At 35.1% G+C, this 24,919-nt stretch overlaps 1 protein-coding gene across 2 annotated transcripts in view; it reads left to right on the top strand.

Moving 5' to 3' along the window:
- LOC145293280 (mitochondrial thiamine pyrophosphate carrier-like) overlaps positions 1-24,919 on the top strand; it is a 145,160-nt gene that overhangs the window by 10,646 nt on the left and 109,595 nt on the right. Inside the window, exon 1 of one of the 2 annotated variants that reach the window (XM_080139882.1) lies at positions 23,766-23,891. The exons of the other annotated variant lie outside the window; for it this stretch is intronic. The gene's annotated coding sequence lies outside the window, so the exon portion shown is untranslated. Of the gene's footprint in view, positions 1-23,765; positions 23,892-24,919 lie in introns of those variants that run through there. 2 annotated transcript variants of the gene reach the window in all.

The following is a 24,919-nucleotide window of genomic DNA, read 5'->3' as shown; positions in this document are numbered from 1 at the left end:
ACGTGAAAAAATGAGTTAATTTTATTTATATAGAGATAAATGGAATTTAAAATATAAATATGGATAAATTCTGAACAATGGAGAATGGAACTAAACATTTAATAGTATTTTTTTTATAGGTAAGTGATTTTTTCGAATTTATATCAATTTTTTTTTATATAACCGAAGAAAGTAAAATTTGGTTTTTCTTGAAATCTTTTTTAAAGAAAACCGATTTAAAAAAACAAATATTGCATACTTTGCTATTAAACCTGTTATTTTTTAAAAATTTAGTCTTTGCTCCTTTAATTGAAAAAAAAATTAGGATTTGAATTACATTTTTCAAGTAGTTATAAGCTTGTAAAAATAGGTCAAATTATTCAATTTTTTTTTCACGCATTCTTAAGATTGGTTACTGACACACCTACTGAAGCACACTTCATTTGAAATAATATACGTGACTAACATAAAAGCGGACATTGTTTTGAAGACTAAAATTTTTTGTCAAAAAATTAGTAGAGCAGCATAGTAATTGTATGAAAATATGGTCACCGTACAGAATCTTTCCAACTCAAAAAAAAAGACAAAACTTTACAATGTCGACTTTTATTGGTTTTCGGGGGGAGGGGGCTGAAAACGAGTATATATTTTTAAAATGGGACAGAAATAGTTTTCATGATATTTAGAAATTGTCACTTCTGCATGGCAGTGACATATTAGCAACAGAGATGAGTTATCGACCTCTGTTCTTCGAAAGAGAACTGACGTCTAGTGGCCATTATGTGAACCTCAAATATAAACAAGTGTTTATGAAAACGCAAAAAATTTGTAATAACAAAATAAATAACACAAAAATATGAAAATCAAAACATTTATTGAATAAAAATGTATCAAAATATAATTTTAATGCATTAATATAATTTCTTTTCAATGAGTGGAGTTGTATAAAAATGTAGCAAAATATAATTTTAGTTTTTGCATGCACTTTTAGGAAAGGAAGAATTATCAGCCCCTGTTCTCCAGCTAACAAGTAACATCTGTTGGCGGTTCTTGAAACTAAAATACACACATTCGCCTCATGTCACTGACATGCAGAAGTGCCTAGGAATTATTTTTTCAATAAATGGAGATCACTTTTCTATATAAATTTAATGTAAAATTAGCATCCACTTTCTGGCCACCTAGTGATAATTTTTTTTTTCTTGGGCTGCCTGAAGGCCGTTTTTGGTAAATTTTTACTTATTTTCCATCTTAACAATCACCTTTAACATGACGACATGGTATAGCATTGCTCTATGGATAAATTTATCTTAAGTTGACCTTTGACAACTAAATATTTTTGTTTGCTAGCCAAATAGAAAAGTTACTAGCCAAATCCATGTGAATTTTGGAATATGACATCTTCGTTCCATGACGAGTACATACATTTTAACATTTTTCTGCTTTTTTTTTTTTTTTTTAATAAGTGTAATTTTAAATATGGACCAAATTTTATGTTGAGATTGAAAGGTTTAAACATTTATATTTTTTCAGATGTTTTTTTTTTAACAACTTACATTAAAATAAAAAGTATATTGTTCTGTTAACCCTTTTATTGTTTAAATAATTTCACTTTGCTCGATTTATTAAAAAAAAAAAAAAATATTACGGTTATTTCTCATAGGATTCGTGAAACTGTCTACGGAGGCTTCCTTTCTAGGGCAATTGCTCTTGACATATCAAAGGCCTTTGATAGGGTATGGCATAAAGGTCTACTTCACCAGATCTCCAGCTATGGTATAGTTGGAAATGTCTTTTCAATTATTAAATCATTTTTCTTTGAAAGGTTCATAAGAGTAGTGGTTGATGGGCAGAAATCAAAAGCTCATAGTATTAATGCTGGAGTCCCTCAATGATCTTCCAAATCACATCCTTAGATCATTGTAGACATTTTTGCTTACAACACTACCATCTATGGCAGCCTCCCCAAGATGAAAGCCGTTCATTTCAATTGATGTGAGATAGGGCATCAGAGCGTTGATGATATAAAGATAGAAACTTGGTTTTAGATGCATTAACAGTAATCAGCCATTTCTTTCCCCATTGTACCACATCCTCCAGATCAGGGGGGAGAGAATCAGAGAGAACTTGGTCGTTTACAGCCTTTAATGTATTTATTTGCTTCCCCCACCAAAGTAAATTAGGCACAAGGCCATTTTTAATGTGGGGTAAGAAGCAGCTCACCTAAAAATAGGCAAAAAGGGGGCACTCTGGTTACCAAAAATAATAATTGTCCCAGTATACAGGGTTTCCCCTCCATTGACTGGTACAAATTACCTTAAGTGCAGCATCTGCAGCATAGATACTACACTTTGATCCCGGCCCGAAGGCCAAGAACAACAGAAAAAAGGCGAATGTCAAGAGCAATTGCCCTAGAAAGGAAGCCTCCTTTGAGAGATTTGCTAATCCTATAAGATTTAACCCTTACCACATCTGCTGTAGATCTAGCAGAACGGAAACCATATTGCATGTCGTTAAGGTTATTTTTGCTGAGGTGGTTGACTACTTCTCTATTTAACACAGATTCCAGTAACTTACTCATGACACACAGGAGATTCATTGGCCTGTACTGAGAGGGGGATGAGTGATCACCTGAATTCTTAAATACAGAGCATACTGATGAGATTTTCCAACGTGATGGGAAGCAATTCTCCTTAAGACAACGCTTAAAGAGCTTTGTAGGTATGGAAGCCAGTTCTGGTTGAAGCTTTTTGAGCACTATAATTGGAATGCTGCCAGGGTCAGTTGCTTTACTGGAATCAACATCACGCACAGATATTTGTATGTCGCATAGCATGTTTTCTAATAAAAGGGGAAATACGCGGGTTGACAGCCTTGGTCGCATAGGGTATAATTAGTTGCAAAGTTCCAGACAAAGAGTTTGGCTTTGTCTGATGCTGACAAGATTACTTTAAGTTCATTGATGATAGTTGGGATAGAGCACATGATTCTTTTCAGGATCCTGTTTGCTATTTGCCAAAACTGGTGGGAACCAATCCGCTGCTCAGCTACTTTGGACTTAACAGACTGAGCATACAACTCTCTCGCATTCTTTATTACTCTTTTACAGTGATTGCTGGCAGTCCTGGAATCGGCTTTAGTCTCAGAATTGCTTCTTGTTTTTTCATTGATTCTCTTTCCATAAAGGCAATACTATCTTTTAAAAAATTTCTTCCTCTGTATATTATGTATCTTTACTTCCCTCTTCTCATGAGATGTGTTTGGCTTCAAAATGCTGTAGCCTAAAGAGGTTTCCCTATTCCAAAATATTGTACTTCCTTTTGAACTGATAGCATAATAAAATCAAATTGTAATCTTTTTTATCCCTTTGTTATTTTAACTTATTCTATAAACTTAGTTTGTGTTTTTAAATGTATTTATAGTGTATTTTAAACCACATTTCCAAACTCCCATTCTTATCTGAATTCATTTTAACTGGCAAGTCTACTCCCCATGTTATACAATAAAATATAATAATGAAATTTTTTAGGGGGTCTTGCATTTAAAAAGCTTTAATACTATTTAAAATTTTAACCATCCTTTAATCTGCCTTTAAAATAGATATTACTAAAAGAAATGAAATTTATTTAATTGTATTATTTTATTCCATTTCTATATTCCATGCTATCTACCTGCTTGACACTCTATTTTCCCAGATTTTTCTTGCATGGCATTTAAAAAATGCTCTGCCAAGGTTGCTCCAGTTCTGTCCAAACTTTACAATAAATGCCTTAACGAATCTTGTTTTCCCGACTGCTGGAAAACCGCCTCTGTGGTACCAGTCTTCAAGAATTCTGGTGAAAGAACTGACCCACTAAATTATCGCCCCATTAGCCTCCTCCCGCTTTTCGCCAAAATATTTGAGTCCTTAGTTAATCAAGCCCTAGTCCAGCACCTAACAGCTGCTAAACTCCTGACTGACAAACAATATGGATTCAGGCAAGCCTGTTCAACAGCAGATATCTTAACTGTAGTTTCTGAACGTATATACCGTTCATTGGATAAAACGGGAGGGTAGAGCGGTGGCCCTTGATATATCTAAGGCTTTTGACAGGGTATGGCGCGATGGTCTTCTAAGGAAAATTAGATCATATGGAATCACTGGAAGAATTCATAATGTAATTAAATCCTTCTTAAGTAAGAGAAAAATCCAAGTTGTCCTCGACTGTCGTACATCCAAACAATATGACATAAATGCGGGAGTACCTCAGGGGTCTATCCTTGGACCTCTATTATTCTTGATATTCATAAATGACCTCCCTGATAAAATTGTTTCGGAGATAGGTATATTTGCTGATGACCCCACTCTCTATAACAGATATGAGGGGAAAACAAATGAACATATATCCAAGGAAATAGCAGAAACACTAGAGGATTACCTCCAATCTGTAGTGGAATGGGGACAAAAATGATTGGTCACATTCAATGCTGCTAAGACTAAGCTTATTTCCTTCAATAACTACAAGAAACCTTCTCTATCACCAATAGCAATGGCCAAGAACACATTGTCTGAAAGTACTTCTTTTAAACTCCTCGCCCTAACGTTTACAGGGAATATGAACTGGAATAGATACATTGAGAGCATTGCCAATGCTGCTGCAAGGAAGGTTGGCTCCCTCTACCGTGCTAGAAAACTACTTACGCCTGACAGTATCCTATACCTCTATAAGGCAACCATTCGCCCATGTATGGAGTACTGTTGTCACATCTGGGCTGGTGCATCTGCTGCTTGTCTCTCGCTCCTGGACAGGGTTCAAAAGAGAGTTGCCAACCTGATAGGTCCTGAACTGTCATCTAGGCTTCAGCCTCTGTCCCATTGACGAGATGTTGCATCCCTCTGCCTGTTCTACAAATACTTTAATGGTGAATACTCTGACGAACTGCAAACACTTGTACCTCCCCGATGTAACTACCCCTGACAAACCCGACAAGCTACTAAGTCTCATCCCTTTACAGTAGAGATCCCGAGGTGCAAGAAAGCCTTTTACTCCAATAGTTTCTTCCCCAGAACTGCAGGTCTTTGGAACTCCCTTCCGTGATTCTGCTTTCCCAACTGCAATGATATGATGAAGTTCAAGTGTAATGTTAACAAACATCTTTCTACTCATCTCCCTTCATAATGACTCCACTAATTAAGTCCCTAATAGTAGCCCCCTGCTTCAAAGTGGCACTGTGCCTTGTTTGGGGTGAAAATTGAATTAAAAAAATATATATATATATTTATATATATTAGTAATACTAGTTAGCAATATATGTATACACACAACAGAAAAATTGGAAACACACATCTCTTTTGTAGCATTTATCACTTTTGGTAAATGAGTTTGTATGTTTGAAATTATTTTTACAGAAATCGAAAATTATACCGTTTCAATTAAATAAAAGAAGGAAGTATATATATTATTCCTTAATTGGAATTCATTTTTGAGATGAGCATTATATGTTAATTTATTTTTATTTCGGACTATTAGTCTCATCTTTATTAATTACCACCTGATGAAGGCCAGAGGAATAGTTGGCCGAAACGTTGTGAATAAACAAACCAATAAAAAGATAATAAAAAAAAAACAACTAATAAAGATGAGACTAATAGTCCGAAATAAAAATAAATTAACATAAAAGAAGGAAGTATTAAAATCAAAGCACACATTTGGCTCTTAAGGCAGATCCTCCCTCCCTCCCTCCCTCTTACTGCTCTCAAATAAATGCTATTCTTCACACCCTAATTCATTCCACGTGAAGACACTGGTTTTTTAGCTAGACCAACATAGGTCGCTCGAAGAACACCAAGTTAAGTGCATCTATATATCCGTGTTGTGTGGAACCTCTTTATGTAAATCTAATCCCACAATTTCTTTTGTTTTCTTTGCTTTATATTCTCTTATATATTGAAGTAATTTTAATTAATATTCTATTTATTCATTTTAAAAGAAATTAGTTGCTAGAGCAGATTTGTTCTTTCACAGTACTTGAAATGTTAGAGGGGAATCTATCTTATTCATGTAGAATAAGGAAACACTTTAAAGTTAGATACTCAATATCTTCATCCATGTGGGGGCACAGAAATACCTGATGTAGAAACCAGGCACATGGTTACTTCTCTCAGTATGATGGACCCGTAGATCTTGTCAGATCATCCATCCAAGAGAAAGGAAACTCGAGGCCTCCTCAGTCATGGTCGACAACATTCCTGGAGCTGGTGACTCGAACAAATTCTCGGATTGCAAACATAATTTGCTTAAGGAGTAGATAAGCTCTTCTTATCGCCGGCTGTCACGCTCCTTCTCAGAAACTGAGAAAATTGGGTTTGCTTGCATGCCACTTGTGCTCACTAGACTTGTTTGGGCCGGTCTTGTCGGAGAGGTTGAGAGTAACTGATTGACAGTTTGTCTTGCTGATGTTTCCGACTGACGGTACAGGAGCCCTAACTCTTTGGTAACGTTTAGACTGACTGCTCTATCAGCAATTGTATAATATCAGGATAGTTGTAGTGCCATATCACACATGGAAACAGACCTTGCTGCTATATCTAGTGGGCTTTCACGAGACCACATCTTCTAAACAGGACTCTGCTAATCAACCACTGCATGTGTATACTTGGCATCAAAACAGGCCCACTTTGCTCAACACGCTTTCACTAACCTGACAATAAACAAAAACATAATTAAATGACAATCCAAACAAATATGATAAAACCAAACCACCACCCAAACAAAACCAATTCACCTCCTCCCATGAGGCTCTTTTTCACAAATATCAGTGGGCTTAGAGGTAATCTAGATGACGTAGAGTCTTATTTTTTATTAAACTCCCTGGATATCTTAGCATTAAGTGAAACAAACTTTCACTCTTCAATCCCCTCTAACTACTTTAACATGACAGGATACCTCCCTCTTTGCCGTAAGGACTTGGATAGATATATGCACGGGCTTGAAGTCTATATCCGTAGCACCCTCCCTTAAACTAGAGAGAAAATCTTTAATCAGATGACCAGGCTTTTATTTGCTTTCGACTAGCATTTCATCACTGTGTTAGTTACTTGTATTTTTTTCTACTATTTTCCCTCAAGTCAGGATTGTATCCTAATCGATCATGTCTTTGATAGTATAGATGCAGCACTCTTCTCGGATAGTAATACCGTGGCCTTCGTTATAAAGATGGCCGGTCAGCTGAAAAAATGACGTCATCACCGAGGTCCCAACAAGCAAGATATGTGGAACTCTTAGACTGTTAATAATGAACAGTAATTTTTACAGACAGCGTTACAAAACTTCAAAATTGGATTAAAATAAAGAAATAAAGAAAGAAAGAAAGAAAGAACACGATTTATACTTTTTTTTTTTTTTTTTAGTTTAGTTTCATATATATATATATATATATATATATATATATATATATATATATAAAAAAATAAGTATTTTTAAATTTTATCTTTCTAGCTTTAAAAAAAAGTTTTAAAATTTTATCAGCCGGCATAATTTATTTTTAAATATTGAAAAATTTCAGGAAAATTAATTTTTGCTAGATTTTTAAAACACGTGTTTTAAAGAATCGATGTTGTCTGGCATTTTCATTAGTTTTGTATGCTGTAAAAAAAATTTTAATATTAGCAATTTATTTGAAGCTTCTTCTTTTGAATGGTAAAAAATTTAGGATGATAATATTGAATTAAATTATAGTTACATCGTGTTAAATACAGGGGGGGGGGAGCACGTTAAAACTTACTTTGCTGAATGGAGATGGTGTAAAATCTTTTTTTTTTTACTGCATTATAATTCTTTATCTTTCGGAAATGAAAATACTGTCACTTTTTGGTCCTTTATGATAATTTCCTCAGCAATTTGGAACGATGCACCGTGAAGGCATTTTAATAAAAAAAGAAATATTACACTGGCTCCAAGACGTTACGAGTGCCTACCGGTGACTACCGGTGTCACCGGTAAGGACTATCCGTGATGACGTCAGCAGATTAAATTATTTTTGCCCACCGGCCATCTTGTCTTTTAAGACCCAAATACATGCGTTTGGTGACTTTAATAAAAATTGGCTTTGTTTATCAGGTTACACAGATGCAGCTGGATGCTCTACTTATAGCTCTTTTATAGCCCATTCCCTCACACAGACAGTAATGTTTCCAACTGGCCTACCAGTTCGTGAACCTCAGCAGGCTTCACTCCTAGACCTACCCTCACCACAGTACCTGAGGATTGTGTGACTAATGGCCACAGTCCACTTGGAAACGCAGACCACCTAGTGATATCAGTTAACATCACATTTAAATCCCAACCTCAAGGTTAAGAATCATTGCTCAAAACAACAAGGTACTATAACAGGGCTGACTATTAGAGAACACATCCGAGATACCCCATGAACTGATATCTTCTCTCTTCCTGCTGAACAGTGCCAATGAGACAACTGAATGGTGCAAAGTGGGAATTGAAGCACATGTTCCCAGACAGAAGTATTATAGCAAGCCCCACTCACCTCCATAGTTCACTATTGCAGCTGCTATTACATAAAAACAGCATGCATTCTGCCAGTTTGTATGTCATAAGTCAAATACAAATAGGCAAAAATTCGTAGATGCTAGAAATCATTGTAAGAGTGAAATAGCAACAGCCAAAAGAAAGCATGCTGAAATAATCAGGGAATGCATTGAATCGCAAAAGATAGGAACTCGTCATTTCTAGAAAATCTAATACAGTACAGTGAATAAAAGACAATCAGTAATTCCTCCACTGAGCAACAACCAGATGGTTGCATGCATGGCAATGGAGAAGGAAGAACTGCTGTTCTGGCAATTCGCCTCCAACTCCACCTTAGAGCCAACAAACAATTCCCTCCCAAATTTCCCTATGCAGACTGAAACCACATTAGATGATGTAAAAATCACCCCTTCTCATGTCTGCGATATCATAAAAAAACTTGGACCCCTCAAAGGCGTGTGGGCCTGATATCATCTCTGCTATACTAATTAAGAAATGTTTAACTTTCCAAGCTCTACAATAAATGCCTTGCTGAATCTTGCTTCCCTAATAGCTGGAAGATGGCCTCTGTGGTACAAGTGTACAGGAATTCTGGTGAAAGAACAAACCCTCTCAATTATCGCCCCATTAATCTCTTCCCCCTCTTCACTAAAATCTTTGAGACCTTAATTAATAAAGCACTAGTTCACCACCTTGCAAAAGCAAATCTTCTCTGACAAACAGTATGGATTCAAGCAATCTCGTTCTACTGCATATATTTTAATATTTATCTGTGAATGCATTTACTATGAACTCGATAAAGCGGGTGAAGCCACAGCTGTAGCCATTGATACATCCAAAGCCTTTGACAAAGTCTGGCACAAAGGGCTGCTAATGAAAATTTAATTGTATGTTATAACTAGAATTATACTAAATATAATTAGACTCATCTTAGACAATAGAAACATACAGGTTGTCATTGATGTACATACATCCAAGCAGCATAACTAATGCAGGAGTGTCTCAGGGGTCGATCTTTGGGCCACTATTATTCCTGCTATTCAAAAACGACCTCCCTGATAATATTGTGTTTAATTGATAGAGTTCAAAATAGACTTCGTAGCCTCGTAGGAGATGTCCTTTTCTCCTCCTTGCAACCTCTATCTCACAGAAGAGATGTTGCGAGTTTGTCTCTGATGTATCGTTATTTTCATGGAAAGTGTTCGACTGAGCTTCAATCTATGGTCCCCCCTTGCCAAACTTTCATAAGAAACACTCGTCTAGCTGTAAACACTATCAATAATTTCCCCCACTCTTTATCTGTGCCTAAACCTAAATGTAGATTCCATGAACAAAGCTTCTTTCTTAGAACTGCACGCCTGTGGAATTGTCTTCCGTTTTCCTGCTTTCCGGCTGACTACAATAAGGTTGTGTTCAAGTCTAAAGTAAACAAGTTCTTGATGAGCCGTTCCATATAAGTTATCAAATTTACCAAATTTTCATTACTAATGATTACTATATTGTCCAATTTCTACTGTACACTCTTTAACCCTTATCCTTGAGTTGCCTCTTGGCCTTGATAATGTGGTGATGCCTATGTAAAAAAAAAAAAAAAAAAAAAAAAGATGGATATATTTGCTGATGATAAAATGCTCTATAACATGCATGAGGGAAGAACGAATGTACATAAAACTAAAACAATGGCAGAATCATTTAAAAAAGACCTCCAGATCCTTATGGAATGCGGATGCAAATGGATGGTAACATTTAATGCTAGTAAAACTAAGCTGTTCTCCTTTAATAATTACAAGATGCCTCTCGAACTGCCTATGTTGATGAAAAATAACACACCACCTGAGAATTCTACCTTCAAACTTCTCTGCCTAACATTTGCAGGCAATATGACCTGGAACAAATACATAGATGACATTGCAAAGATAGTGGGTTCCCTCTATCGAGTTAGAAAACTACTCACACCTGAGAGTATCCTGTACCTCTACAAGACCACCATTCGCCCATGTCTGGAGTATTGTTGCCACATCTTGGCTAGTGCATCTTCCTCTTGGATAGGTGCCAAAAAAAAAGTTGTCAATCTAATCGGTCCCACTTTATCAACTAAGCTCCAGCCCCTGTCCCATCACCGCAATGTTTTATCATTGTGCCTGTTTTACAAATATTTTAATGAAATGTGTTCTGATGAACTTGTTGCACTTGTACCCCCTTACCATACACATCCCTGACAGACCCGCTTAGCAATAAAATCTCACCCCTTCACTGGTGAGGTCCCTAGATGCCAGAAAGCTTTCTATTCTAATAGTCTCTTCCCTCGAACAGCTAGACTTTGGAATTTCCTTTCTGCTATCTGCTTTCCTGGTCGTACTGAAATGCAGAAGTTTAAATATAACATAAACTGATATCTTGTTAATCTTTCCTTAACATGGTCCCAAATAGTAGCCTTTCACGTCCAAGTGGTGATATGCCTTGTTAGGGGTTAATGTGAGTAAAATAGATGAATAAAGCTGGTTGAGTGTATATGTGAGTATATTTATCATACAAGTGAATGTTAAACGTAAAAAATGATATACATGAAAAGTAATTATAAAATGCATGCTGAATAGGTATGCGAGGCTGGTACATCGATCTGCAAAATAGATTTCCATATAGGGGTCAAGGAGTTGGATCGGTAGTCAGAGATATCAAAGGAGTCGGAGTCGGACTTCTACCATCCAACTCCGCAACCTTGGTTTTAAGTTAGTAGATATAAAACTTTTGAGGTAGCAGGTTTACAAGAGATGAACAAAAAAAAAAAAAAGACCATGAGAGAAAGGAATAAGAATGAACTTAAGAGAAAGAAGGATAAATAAATACCTGACCAGAGATAGATTAATTTAAATATCAATTTCTAGAAACCGTCCAACACATGCTAGCATGTAAAATGCATGTTAAACCAAATATAATGATGAAGCATGGGATTGGATGCAGGTTTACATCATTAACTAATTATCTCCCCTTATGAGTATGCAAATTATTTTCTTATTTTTATAATCTTGTAATTTCTGCCTCATGTATAACTAATAGGGGTGCCTGGCGTTGTCCAGGTGTTTGGAGATGAGATGAGTCTTGAGCACAAATATATATATATATATATATATATATATATATATATATATGAATATTTTGGAATGCATTCCGATTCACTCAATATTAAAAAAGAAAATAAACAATATGACGCAAACATTTTATGTACTTCGTGTTGGGTTAAAAAAAAAAACTACACCAAAAATTACACAAATCCAAGTATCTTTTTAATCAAGAAAGATTGCCTTTTAATTTTAACTTTTTTTTTATACTTGCATTCATTCCTGAAAAGGCATATTACCACTTGGATGTTAAGGCCTAATTTATCTAGTGTGGAAGGTTTACCTGGAGGTGACAAAGATAGAAACTGTAAACAATGTCAGTCGATCAACCCGCCACTAACGATTCATGAACCGGAGAAGGTTCAAATGGCCATTGATTGGATGCAGTTGTCTATTGACGTCATCTATATATATATACTAGCTGTACCCTGCCACGCGTTGCAGTGGCTCAATTTGGTGTAATGTAAAAATTTAATAAAAAGAGAAAAATGCATATTCCTTATATTCTTAGTACAGCAATCCACTCCAAAAAGTGAAAAAGAAGGCGAAAATGAAAAAAATGGTACTCTTGCAAAATTTGATCTGGATCCTCGGGAGTTTCTGTCAATCATTCATGGTTTGGACTCGACCAACAATCAGTGGATGAAGCCGAACGTAGCAAAAATGTTGAAATGCTAAATGTTTTTTTTTTTTCTGTATACAAAAATGTGAGTTAGTAATTAATATTTGGTTGATGGGGGGGGGTTACTATACACAGATTCGAAAAAGTTGTCCAAAAACAAATAAATGAAAGCAAAGGTAAGGTAAGTTACGTTTCTACCTAACTGGATAATTGTTTAGTGTTTTTATGTAATGTAAAATGTTTAATCGGCTCAAAAAACAGAAATGGTCGCAGACTCTGTTCAATACGTTAAGTTTGGGAAAGTAAGTTGAAAACTAAAAATTATACAAAACAGTGTCTGAAACCCCACAAATATATGTTACCATGACATAGGCTGGCATAATCGGTGGGTTTCTGACAGTATTTTGTATAGTTTTTTAGTTTTAACTCACTTTCTCTAACTTAAAGTAATCAACAGTGTCCGCCACCATTTGTCGCTTTCAAATACACCGATAAACACTTTTTCAAGCTGACTAAACGTTACATTAAATGAAAAGGGTTTATATTACTAAACACAGATACAAAAAAGTTGTCAAAAAATAAATATATAACAAATAAATGTTATCAAAGGCAAGAAAAGTAAATGTTCTACCTAACTGGATAAGATTTTAGTGTTTTTATGTAATGTATAATCGGTTCAAAAACATTCAATGTTTATCGGTATATCTGAAAAATACAAATGGCGGCAGACTGTATCGAACACGTTAAGTTTGGGGAAATTTTGGAAAAATGAGTTTAAACTAAAAAACTATACAAAATACTGTTAGGAACTCACTCAGTATATGTTATCATGACATAGGCTGGCATATAATCGGTGGTTTTAAACTTTTGCTCGATACAGGTGACGACTTTTAAAAGTCCCTTTTAGTGATTACCTGGTTTAAGGATATTTGTACAACTAAACGGCAAATCTGCTCCAAAAAATATGGTATTATTTTACTTTAAGGCCTGTTTCACGTTCATATATAACGAAATATTTTATTGTAGATTTTGGTGTGCTAAAAACGAATCTGCAAACCGTTTCCATAGCAAAAAGAAAGTCTTCATGGTATTCATGAAATTACTTTTTCGAAAAGTGGGTGATCACTTTTCAATCTAAATTTAACTTAGAATGAGCACCCACTTTCTGGCCACCTGAGAGAGGGGCATTTTTCTGTGTTTCTTGGCTAAAAAGTTTTTTGTTTGATTTCTTTTGCATGGTAATAACCCCTGAACTCTGGGACTATTTTCCATTTCACAGCTGTAGCCTTCGTTTACGCTATGCGTGAGCATAAACGAAAGCTGTTTAGCCAATAAACATGGGAAAAAATCCCCCCTCTCTCAGGTGGCTAGAAAGTGGGTGCTCATTTTAAGTTAAATTTACATGGAAAAGTGATCACCCACTTTTCGAAAAAGTAATTTCTTCATATCATAAAAACTATTTTTTTGCAACGGAAACAGTTTGCAGATTCGTTTTTAGCACACCAAAGTCTACAAAAATTTTTTTGTTATATACGAACGTGAGACGCACGGCCCTTAATGGAAAATTATATCAAAAATCTGGGGGAAAATAGTTTTCAATAAAAACAGCAAATGAATTCGATAGAAAAAAAATGGATGCTATGTTTTTTTTTATTTTTCTGTGTGTTTCTTGGCTAAAAAGATTTTTTGTTTGATTTCTTTTGCATGGTAATAACCCCTGCACTCTGGGACTATTTTCCATTTCACAGACATAGCCTTTGTTTATGCTACGCGTGAGCATAAACGAGAACTGTTAAATATGCACTTCTGTACCAAACTGCCTTGTCAAAAAACCTTTAAGCCAATAAACACGAAAATAAATGCCCCCTTCCCCGAGTGGCCAGAAAGTGGGTGCTCATTTTAAGTTAAATTTACATGGAAAAGTGATCACCCACTTTTCGAAAAAAAAATTTCTTCATATCATGAAAACTATTTTGGTACTCATTGGGCGTTGATTTCCATGGCGACCCGCAGAATTATTTAATGGTCATTCCCTTAGTCCCCCCCCCTAGTCAAGGTTAACGCATGTGCACGTAACATTTTTTATTTATTTACATACGTGGTGGAGTTATACAACCATCACCCCCATGCGAATTTTTATACTGATAGGTTTTTTGAAATTTTTTCACTGGATTATTATTGAGTGATCCGCCGCGCTATTTTTTAAATCGTATTTCCATGGTTAATTTAAGTTTTACGATATGTTTTTTTTATTCAATTGTAAGGTTAAAGTACAGAATAGGTACAAAACACCCTCCCCTCCCCATGTTAATAATGGCTTTTTAAATAATAACGTTATTATTTCAGCACAGATCACTCTCTGCATGAGTATCATAAAAATTAATACAAATAATACTTATCTCAATAAGTGAAAGGCTCATTTCTACCGGAAATGAAATGGGGACAATCTCGCAATTATGAAAAATATTTTCATTTATAATTTAATATTTTTATAATTCGCAATGTTAAATTATTTTAATAACATGCAAACATTCTTTGACTTTAAAAATAGATTTTCTGAAAATTTCAATTAAATTGGTAATGTAGAAATATGGTTCTATAGACTTTGAACGAACCAAAAATTACATTTTTGTATATATAGATATAAAAGCGAAAATGTGTGTGTGTTTGTATGTCCACCAAAAACTTTTGACACAGGCCACGGATTTTCGCCAGACAGGTATCATTCTAAAGCTCGAACCTCCGGCCGACAAATATCGAAAAATTGGGCAAAAACAGTCATCCTTCACGGCTCTCTTTTTTACAGGGAGAGATTAAAAAAATGGTATCTTCATGACAAGATGGCTTTACGCATACGTCAATACGTGCAAAAGATGTACATTGAATTCGTTTTAAATGTTATAAAAAAACGACCTACTTTCATCCACGCGTCTAGCGCGATGGGTTAAGTGACAGCGTCATTATCTAAAGATTTCAGGTTCAATCCCAGTTATCAGATATACTTTTTTTCTCGATTTTTAAACATTTAATATTGAAACGAGGTTATTTTTACCATTTTTTTTCGCTTTTCGCTGTGTTTTTTTTTTTCTTTTTTTTCTTTTTTTTGGTTTTTGTTTATCCGATTGTTTTAAAGAAGTTTTATGTCCGTTGTTTTGTTTTGTTTTTCCGATTTTTTAAAAAAAGTTTAAACAGGGTTATTAATATTCGCTTAGTCTTTTCCCCCTGCCCTACATACACACCTCCAAACACCCGGGCAACGCCATCCTTTTTTTTGGGGGGGGGGTTGTTTTTCCGAATTTTCTTTTTTTTTGGGGGGGGGGGGTCCGATTTTTTAAGAAGTTCTCCCCCCCCCATACACACACCTCCAAACCCCCGGGCAATGCCGGGTACCCCCGCTCGTACATTATAAAGGAGGAATATACCTATCTATGGTAGATGATGGTACCGGGAGATTTGCCATTTGGAGAGAGGTTCGAGTAGAAGCAGCGAACATCATTACAAGAGAATTGGAAAAGATTTTTTTTAGCATGGATCAGTCAGCAAAGATGTGTTGATAGACAATGGGCTGGCAGATAGTTTAGAGACCGAGTGGAAATTGTATCGTAGAATGGAACCACAGGACTATAAAAACCATTGCTGAGAGAGGGAGCAGTGTTTTGGTTCAATATGATACCTAAATCTGGGCAGATTTTAGGTAACAGTACCGCCTAGGGCGACACCCTAGAGTTAGTGTTTGCAGAAACATCTGACAAACCAGAATCAATACAAGTTGGAGAGGAGGTGTTTGTTAAATAACCTGCAGCCCGCTGCACAACAAAGTGAACAAAAGGTATGGTTACTGGAACACAGTCACATAATAATATCGAGGTGGACAGTGTACTAAGACATTTTCTTGATATTAGGTTGATTCAGAGAGATCTAGAGAACGATGGAGATGATGAGCAACAAGAAACTCAACAAGAAACACTGCGAAGATTCCAAAGAGAGTGACGTCTGTTGAGATTGTTGGATGGCTACTTAACATGAGTGCTCCAAGAGATCGGGTGCATGGAAAAGAAAAGAGAACCAGAGATGTAGAAAGCAGACTTACTGACAAGAAGGCAACAAAGAAACATGACGATGGGTAGAGCATCAAAAATACATGATGGTCGTGGAAGAGATCACGTAAGATATACGAATGTGGCAAAATAGAAAGTGTATAAAAAGACTAATTTCGGACACCAGGGGCAGTGGCAAACAGGCACATGGACTTTGGTGCAGAATAGTCAGGAATAGTTGTGTAGGCAAGATTGCTGGACAGATGACTGAAAGAAGCTTTTTTTTTTTTTTGTGAGATAGACCACCATATGTATAATACTATATGAATAAATTTTCTTGACTTTGATGCCAGATCTTGTCATAAGTTTGGGATATATCAAGTGCCACTGCCCTAGCGTCACTTGCCTTATTCAGAATATGGTATATGTGTTCAGAGATGCCTGTTAGGATATCCATAATAGAACAGAATTATCTAAATACAGTTAGTCAGAAAAAAGTTTAGTATTTTCAGATATTTTAGATTATCGTGAGATTGATTAAAGATTTTAGCAAAAAGTTGAAGGAGACTTATAGGATGATGATTGTATCAGTTATTTTTTGTGCAAGAATTCTTGAACACTTGTACCACAGAGGCAATTTTCCAGATCTTAGGGAAGAAATATTTGGCAAAACATTTGTTATAAAATCATTGAGCAAGAAGTTCAGCCTTATATATTGCTATGCAAGCAACATTATCGTGTTTAGATAGTTGGGCAATTGTGGGATGTCCCATTGTTCAGCACTATTATAGATTTTCCAGAAATCACAAGTTCTTAATTTCTGCGACTTGCTGCATTTTCTGGGCATTTTGCTATACATACATTTAACTTCAATTGATGGCAACTTTCTGTCTCTTGAGACAATGGCATGCTGCATCTAGTTTGGTTCACTACAGCGTCTGTTGTGGCTAAATAATCCAATTTTATATTTGCAGCTACGTTGGCACATGCTAAAAATCAAACCTTTTGCTTGGTATCATAGCAAATTGTTGTTTTTTGCTATAAAACAAAAACTATTTGATAAAATTAAGTGAAATTTTTTTTCGGAGAACTTTGTTCCATAATGAATATGTACAATATAACATTTTTTTTTCTCAATATTTTCATTTTTTAATGTCTTTATTAAACTGTACAAGTACCGGTAAAAGTTATCATATCTAAAAAAAAAAAAAAATCACTTGCGAGAGCCACGCAGTAAATTGCAAACAAACATTCATATTCAAATCGGAAAACAACGTGAACGTGGTGGATTGTCATAACGAAGGAACAAACGATATAAAATATTCGAGTTATAGTCATCAATATCCCCAGAATAAAATGTAAATGTACTTTTATTCTACTTAAAAAGAGAATCATTTGTTCCTTTTCTTGTTAATTTAGAAGTAAGAAACTGTATGAATAGTTCCCTTTGAAAGTGACAATATAACCAGTTTTCTGAAGTTGTTTTACTGCGATACAGGGACATGACAATCGCATGACATAATTTTATATTAGTACATTTATGTGTATTCTCATATCTACATAGCACACATTAGTTCGTTTAATCTATTATTGAAATCAACGTGCTACGGAATGTGAACCAGATCAAATAGACCTTTACTGAAGTCAAAAAAAAAAAAAAAATACTTACGGGAACCACACAGTAAGTAAAAACATATCCTATAAGTTTTTCCTCCAAAACAATTAATCTATTTAAATAAACTTGTCAGACTTGGAGGAGGCACTCTTCAAAGCAAAAGAACATCTTAAGCAAGCAAAAATCCTGACCTTACCTAGAAGAGAGGACCAACTACAAATAATTACAGACGCATCCACGACTTCTGCTGGCTTAGCAGCATCCATTTTCATCTTGAGAGGAGACAACGCTCATCTCGCAGGTTTATTCAACGCTCGTAAAACATCTAACCAAACAGGTTGGCTAGCCTGAGTTGGAAGCTCTGGGGATTGCTTCAGCTATCAAGCACTTCAGTCCATATATAATTCAATTGGAACACGTTACCGAAGTGCTCACAGATAGTCGCCCCTGTATACAAGCATATAAGAAACTCCAACGTGGTGCATTCTCTGCGAGCTCTAGAGTCACAACATTCTTGGGTGTTATCTCTCGATATTCTGTTAAATTATCTCATATACCAGGGAAAAATAATGTATTATGCTAGCCGGAACTCTATTCATTGTAAAGAAAAATGCTAAATTTGTAAATTTATCAATGCCCTGGGGACATCAGTAATTAGAGAAATCACTGTAAAAGATATATCAGCTGGTCATTGTCGGATCCCATACATGACTCGTAACGCAAGGATCCAGGCTCAACAAGACTGTCCGGACTTACAACAAGTGTATAGACTATTACACAATGGCAGAACTCCATCTAAGAAGAAGAAAGGTTTACCCACTATTAAAAGATATTTACAACATTGTAAACTCTCATCAACCCTAGCAGATGGGTTAATCATAGTCACACAAAGGAAAACAAATATTAAAGAAACAATTGAACTGTATTCACGTGATAAGTCAATATTAAATGAAATTTAAATAAATTTCGTTTTAACAAGGTAAAAAAAAAAAACAATTTTGCTAAACTAATTGCACAAGAACATTTAAATGACCTTTGTCTAAAAACACGGAAGAAAAAAAAGGATGTGTTTCATGTGACAAGTGTACATAAAATTTTTTTTTTTTTTTTTTTGCCAACCTCATTAAAGGAATTTTGAGAGATATTGATAACTAAATGTTACATCGAATCATTAAGCTTTAGGAATTTATAAATTATTTAATCTTTGCAAAAAAAAAAGGTGCGCTAGGTTTAGGGTTTATTTTAGGACAATGTCAAGGTTATAAAAGTAAATATTCAAATGACGAAGAGAGGAAAGTTGAAAGAATATATGTAAAAAATAAAATAAATGCGTTGCAAACGTTTTAAGTATACAGTTGAATAAGTCTAATATTATATAACATTTAAAAAGAAATATGAACAGATTACGTTAAGATACAATAAATTGGAATTCGAAAAGTATGTCGAAAGTAAAATTAGGAATTTATCTTTACAAAAAAACTTCTTACGTAAAATCGAACTAAACGAAAAACAAAGGTGTGCTGTATGTAGGCAATGATAATCATTTTGTTAATCAATTTAGGTTTGGATGCTCAATGACCCGATGGGTCAGTATTAACTGTTATATCATATTAGCTAAATTTTGACATTGTAACGCTTTTAAAAACATTAATCAAAGTCAAAATGCACTGTCATAAACTACTCCCCTCAATCATTTACATCATTCCATTGCTCTCACCACTTCTATTATCATTCGCTTTTTATTTGCTCTTCAACGCGCCATGTAAAACATTCATGCAGAGGAAGTGTGCACACTGACAAGCAAGATGCAAGCAGTTCGTAAGCTTTGAATATGAAACACACTGAACAGCAGTAAATAAAATTATACGTTAGTTATTAAATTAAAGCAAATAAACTTATACTGTTGTGGGAATGGGGGGGGCGTCGATATTTAACATTAAAAAGATTGGGGACATGAGTGAAATAGTGAAATCAATATTTCAAAATGAAATTGATGTTGACAATTGGTTTATTGAAATCAACATTTTATTACATAAAATCTTTGTTTCAGTAAGTCCAATTTAGACTGAACATCAAAATAAATTATTTCGGTTCTCAAATCATGATAATACCAAACAAATCGTCATAAGTCGTAATATAGAATAAATGGGGCAGTTGGGATAATTTCGTTACTTTCAATAAATAAAAGTAAAGTATATTTCATCTATGGCAATAGCTGATAATCTTAATGTATACCAAAAGATCAAATTACCGAAATATCTTAGATTAAAATGCCGAATTAAAATTAAATTCTAAACATAAAAACAAAGTATATGGGATTTTATTTCAAAACATTAATACAAATTAAAACCATCCGGTGGTGATTAAAGAAAAATACCAAAATAGGTTGAAAAGTTACAAGGCATCAGCTAAATATAAACGCCGAGGCAAAACTACCAAGATAAAGATCAACATCAAAGTTGGAGAGATTGTCTATCTATACCAAGATAGGGTGAAAACTAACGCCCGCAGTGATAGAAGTTGGAGATCATTATTGTACTGTGCAGAAGTTTACGGATAGACAGTTTAGGGGGAAAAGATACAAAGTGAAGAAATGTGATATTATCAAAGTTGAACAACACCCTAACCATTCCACCACCGATTAAAAGTGAAGTGAAAATAAAATAAATATATCAAACCCGATTCATCATTCAATGAACAATCAGATTCCACAAAACATAGAGACACACAAAGCATGCAAGATGACAGTACAAACTATATGGACCCGATAGAAGAAAGCCTCCAGAGTATAGTTCCTGATGAAATTAGTGATCTGCGTCGATCTTCACGAATCCGAAGATGTCCAAAATTTTAGAAGAGAACTATGTGATTAAGTTCTATTCAGAAATTGTACCCACACAACTTGGGGGTGGAGGGAGAGAAAATGGAGAAAAAAGGACTCCGTCACTGCTTAGTGACCATTCGGCGTAGGAATATGTATGCTGTTAAGATGCTCTCCGGTTACATACGAACTACATACATATATAAGGCCGTCAACACTACCAATGAGTAGGATTTTATTCAAGTCTGCTAACTATTTGGCGCTTTGTCTCTGATGGGATCGTTTTCTCACATGGATTATTGTTGTCATCTGCTTTTCCCAGAAAAGGCACCTTAAAGCAACACACGCTGCAGGTGTAGTCGGTGGTAGGGATGGTGGGATTGGCAGGAGTGGACTGTTATCTCTCTTGCCTATGGGTTCTCTTTTCTTTACATTGTCTTTTTTCTCTTCTTTTCTGCTAATTTGATGCCGTCCTTGACCTTTGCTTGCCAAGCTGTGCAATCAGATATCTCTGACTCCAGATCTTGTGGCTAAATACCACAGGTCTTCAGGTCTGTGTTCCTTGTAACTGCAACTATTACAGTCTTATAATGTTTTCTTGATGCTAAAATATTTCTATCTGTAGCTGACATGGCGGTTTAACCAATAAAATGCTTGCTTCCTATGTGCAATAGCATCTACACAAGTCAAAGTAAACCATTAAGGGTGGAGATAGAGTCTGACTATAAAATTTACACATGAAAACATATGCTTGCTTTGACCAATTCTGTTACCTCATTTATGTACGGCGCAGAAGAAAAATTTTATTCTATGAAACATCTTTGATGAGATCTCTGAGGAATTCCCAATCAGCATGGTGGTTAATATTTCGTCATTTTCAGTAATGGAGTTGGAGATTTGATCAACCATTATCATAAGGTCGTTAGTGTTCCTGAGTTGGCTGCAGTCATTTGTTGCACAATCCTCAGACAGTCGTGTTGTCAAGAATAGGTTGTGAATTGAAGCTTGCTGATCTTCACAATCTGGAAGGCAGGTCAGGAAATGATGGATTGTAAAAAGTAACGGGTAATAGAGAAACTGTTACCAGCTACATCTGTGTAAATCGAGAAGCAAAGTCAACACTTGTAAAATTCCCAAATACATGGATTTGAGTACTCTAAGGAAAGTGCTACATCTACATTATTAGAGATGTAGACATGTACGATACATCCCTAGGTTGAAGTAGACTGGTCGAGGAAATATTGATAACTAACTTGGTGTTGTAATGTTAATCTGAAACACATCATCTGATTCTAGCCCAAGTTTGCTAGTCAAGGTGAAAATGTTACGGATATAAACTCCAAGCTCATGCATATAGTTTTATGCCAGAATCGAGGCTTTTCTGGTATCAAAAATATGTTAGTTTTAAATCTCGGATACTTGGCCTTCGGGACAAGATCAAAGTGTAGTATCTGTTCTTCGGATGCTGCACTTCTATTTCTTGTTCTCTTTCGGTGGAGGAGAAATCCTTCACGACTGAGACAATTTTTATTTTTGTACCTTTTCTCCACGTTAAAGAACAACCCTGGTGTCTAACTCTGTCCCGTGGGGAGAGGAAGGATTCTATATCATCGAGCTTAGTTCTTAGTTTGTCTCCATGCACTTTTGATGACATCACAAAAGAATGGTGTAATCCAGTAAAACAGATCCTTTATTATGTTGTAAATAGATAACATCATTTTGTGACTTCCTCCATTAAAAAAGGGAAGAACATTGGAAAGATCGTTTATGATGTCATAAATGTGGAAGTATTTATTTTCCAACTGTTATCCTCATCTTCATAGTTGTTGTTTCATGACGTTTCAGCCAATTATTCCTCTGGCCTTCGTCAGGTAATTAACCATGATGAGATAGGAATGCTGAGTCTCTTAACTGTATCCTCAGTAATTACTACCTTCCATAGTTACTGTCGACTCACCACGTTTTGGCCACCTAATCCTCTGGTTGGCCCTAGGTAGGACTGAAACCACTATTTTCAGACAAGGCTTACCTGGAACTGTAGAGATTCAATGTCTTTATCCACTGTGCGACGGACCCCATACAACTATAAAAATGATGAGGATAATAGTCCGCAAATAAATGAATAAATATACAAATTACTCATCTCAAAGAATTTCAACAATTAAATAATAGAGGGATGATGTCATCCAGTAAAACAACATAGATGTCGTCTATGTGGACAGTGGCTAATATATGGGAACTAACATTTGGAGGTGCTTTTCTGCAATGATGTTACAGACACCAAGGGCACAGTTTGTGTGCGTTTTTTTTTTTTTCTGCATTACTTTTATTTCTGTATACTTATAAATCAGTGCACATGAACTTGACGGTCACCAGTCTGAGAGATGAGGCTGCCAGAAGATGAAAACAAAGAGAAAAACATGATATATGAACGTTGCAGCTTATCATCATTGGAGACTGGCACATGGTCTTAAATACTAAACAAACCGTGTACGCATGGAGTGTCTTATATACTATTAAAACTTTGTGGACCTTAGTTGTTTGTATCTTGCCACTGTGCACACTGGAAGAGCTCACAAAGAGAAATTGATAACCTTGTAAAGCCACCATTTATTTTTATGAGAACCATTTTCAAGTATATATATATATATATATATATATATATATATATTTTGTATATTTTGGCAGCAAATCATTATTCAAGCAAGTCTGATTGAACACGACAGAGTTCTTTTTTCCGAATTTGTTGGATATCTTTTCAATTCGCCGAGTGATCTTTTGTATTTCAGCTGGCATGAATTGTTGTTTGGCCATATTTTTCTCAAGTGCTTTTAATCATCCGATCATCATCACGAGTGATTGTTGTTGTCATTCTCTTTATTGAGGCTTGGTGTATTTATAGAAAAAAGACCTCCGTTGTATTCAATCAGACATGCTTGATTACATATATAAATTCAAAGATTGCGTAACTAAAATAAAACACAATTACTTCTTTTATGATTTTCTGATTTTGTAATCCTGCCCACATTCCTTTATTTTCTTTTCAAGTTGATGAGTTCCTATTCTGATGAGTTAAGGCCGGAATAAATTTAAAAATTGACAAAATAATTACATGAATGATTCGGCGCTACGAAACAGGTGCTGTTAAGAATTGAACATATTAACAAACTAAGGTAAATGTACAAAATGTATAACAATTTTTTTCAATTTTGACCCATGTTTGACCCCTTAAAAAGACCCATAAAAGAACAGTCCGTAAAAAATCCAATCATTTGAGGCCCCTAGTGGCGCTCTGTGACTTTTAGTTTTATAGGAGATAGTTTGAAAATATGGAGACAGACAGACATATAGCCTTTTATATAATAGATTATTTAAATTTTTTTATATTATATATCTCAAATATAATAAAATAGTGCCATTTTTTTTCCTCTGATACTTTCAACAGTATAGGATTATAAGTAAACACTTCCTATGCACAACTTTTATGCTTATCACTTACTGTTACTATTAAAGCATGTTTCTAGCCCACATTACATACATTTTGTCCATTTGTTACAATTCCTATTTTCTTGTGGGACATATTCTCTTAAATACATAATCCCACCGAGAGAGTAGCATAGCATTTCACTCTGATGTAAATTTCTTCACTTCTGTAACCCAAACTTGCCACTTCTTTTTCTTTTTTGGGTTACTTTTTGTATTTATGCAGTTTAGTATTTGCATTTCATTATATTACTTTTATATAAATACATTACGATGACATATTCATGTAATAAACGCTCTATTATTCTTTACCGTTCATTAGAATAACAGTTTTGCCCAAACTCAGTTGTCTCAGTTAAGATAAAAACAAAATGTAATGAACCATCAGATACACCTTTCTATTGTACTGTATGTCAATACTCTATGGCTCATTGGAATAGCTTCCAAACATTTATATCAGGTATACCTCTGCATTCCATGCTCAACAAGAATGTGTCCTTTATAGTATCTGACCTTACTGAATGGTTAATTGTCGGTATAGACCACTTCATACCCTCCAAGAAATTCCAGAAAAAGCCGAACAGCTAGCTGTGATTCACCCCAGAATGTGGCACTGCTATTGTGCACAGAAATCATTATTTCCATTGCTTCCAATGTAATAGATGCTGTGGAAACTAAAGCCACCTTTAGGACTGGGAGCAATCATTGTAAAAGGGTA

This window comes from Euprymna scolopes, chromosome 14, assembly GCF_053919585.1.
Source record: "Euprymna scolopes isolate OS-2025 chromosome 14, ASM5391958v1, whole genome shotgun sequence".
Classification (NCBI taxonomy): domain Eukaryota; kingdom Metazoa; phylum Mollusca; class Cephalopoda; order Sepiida; family Sepiolidae; genus Euprymna; species Euprymna scolopes.
The sequence above is the reverse complement of the archived record's forward strand: the minus strand, read 5'-3'. Positions and strand labels throughout refer to the sequence as shown.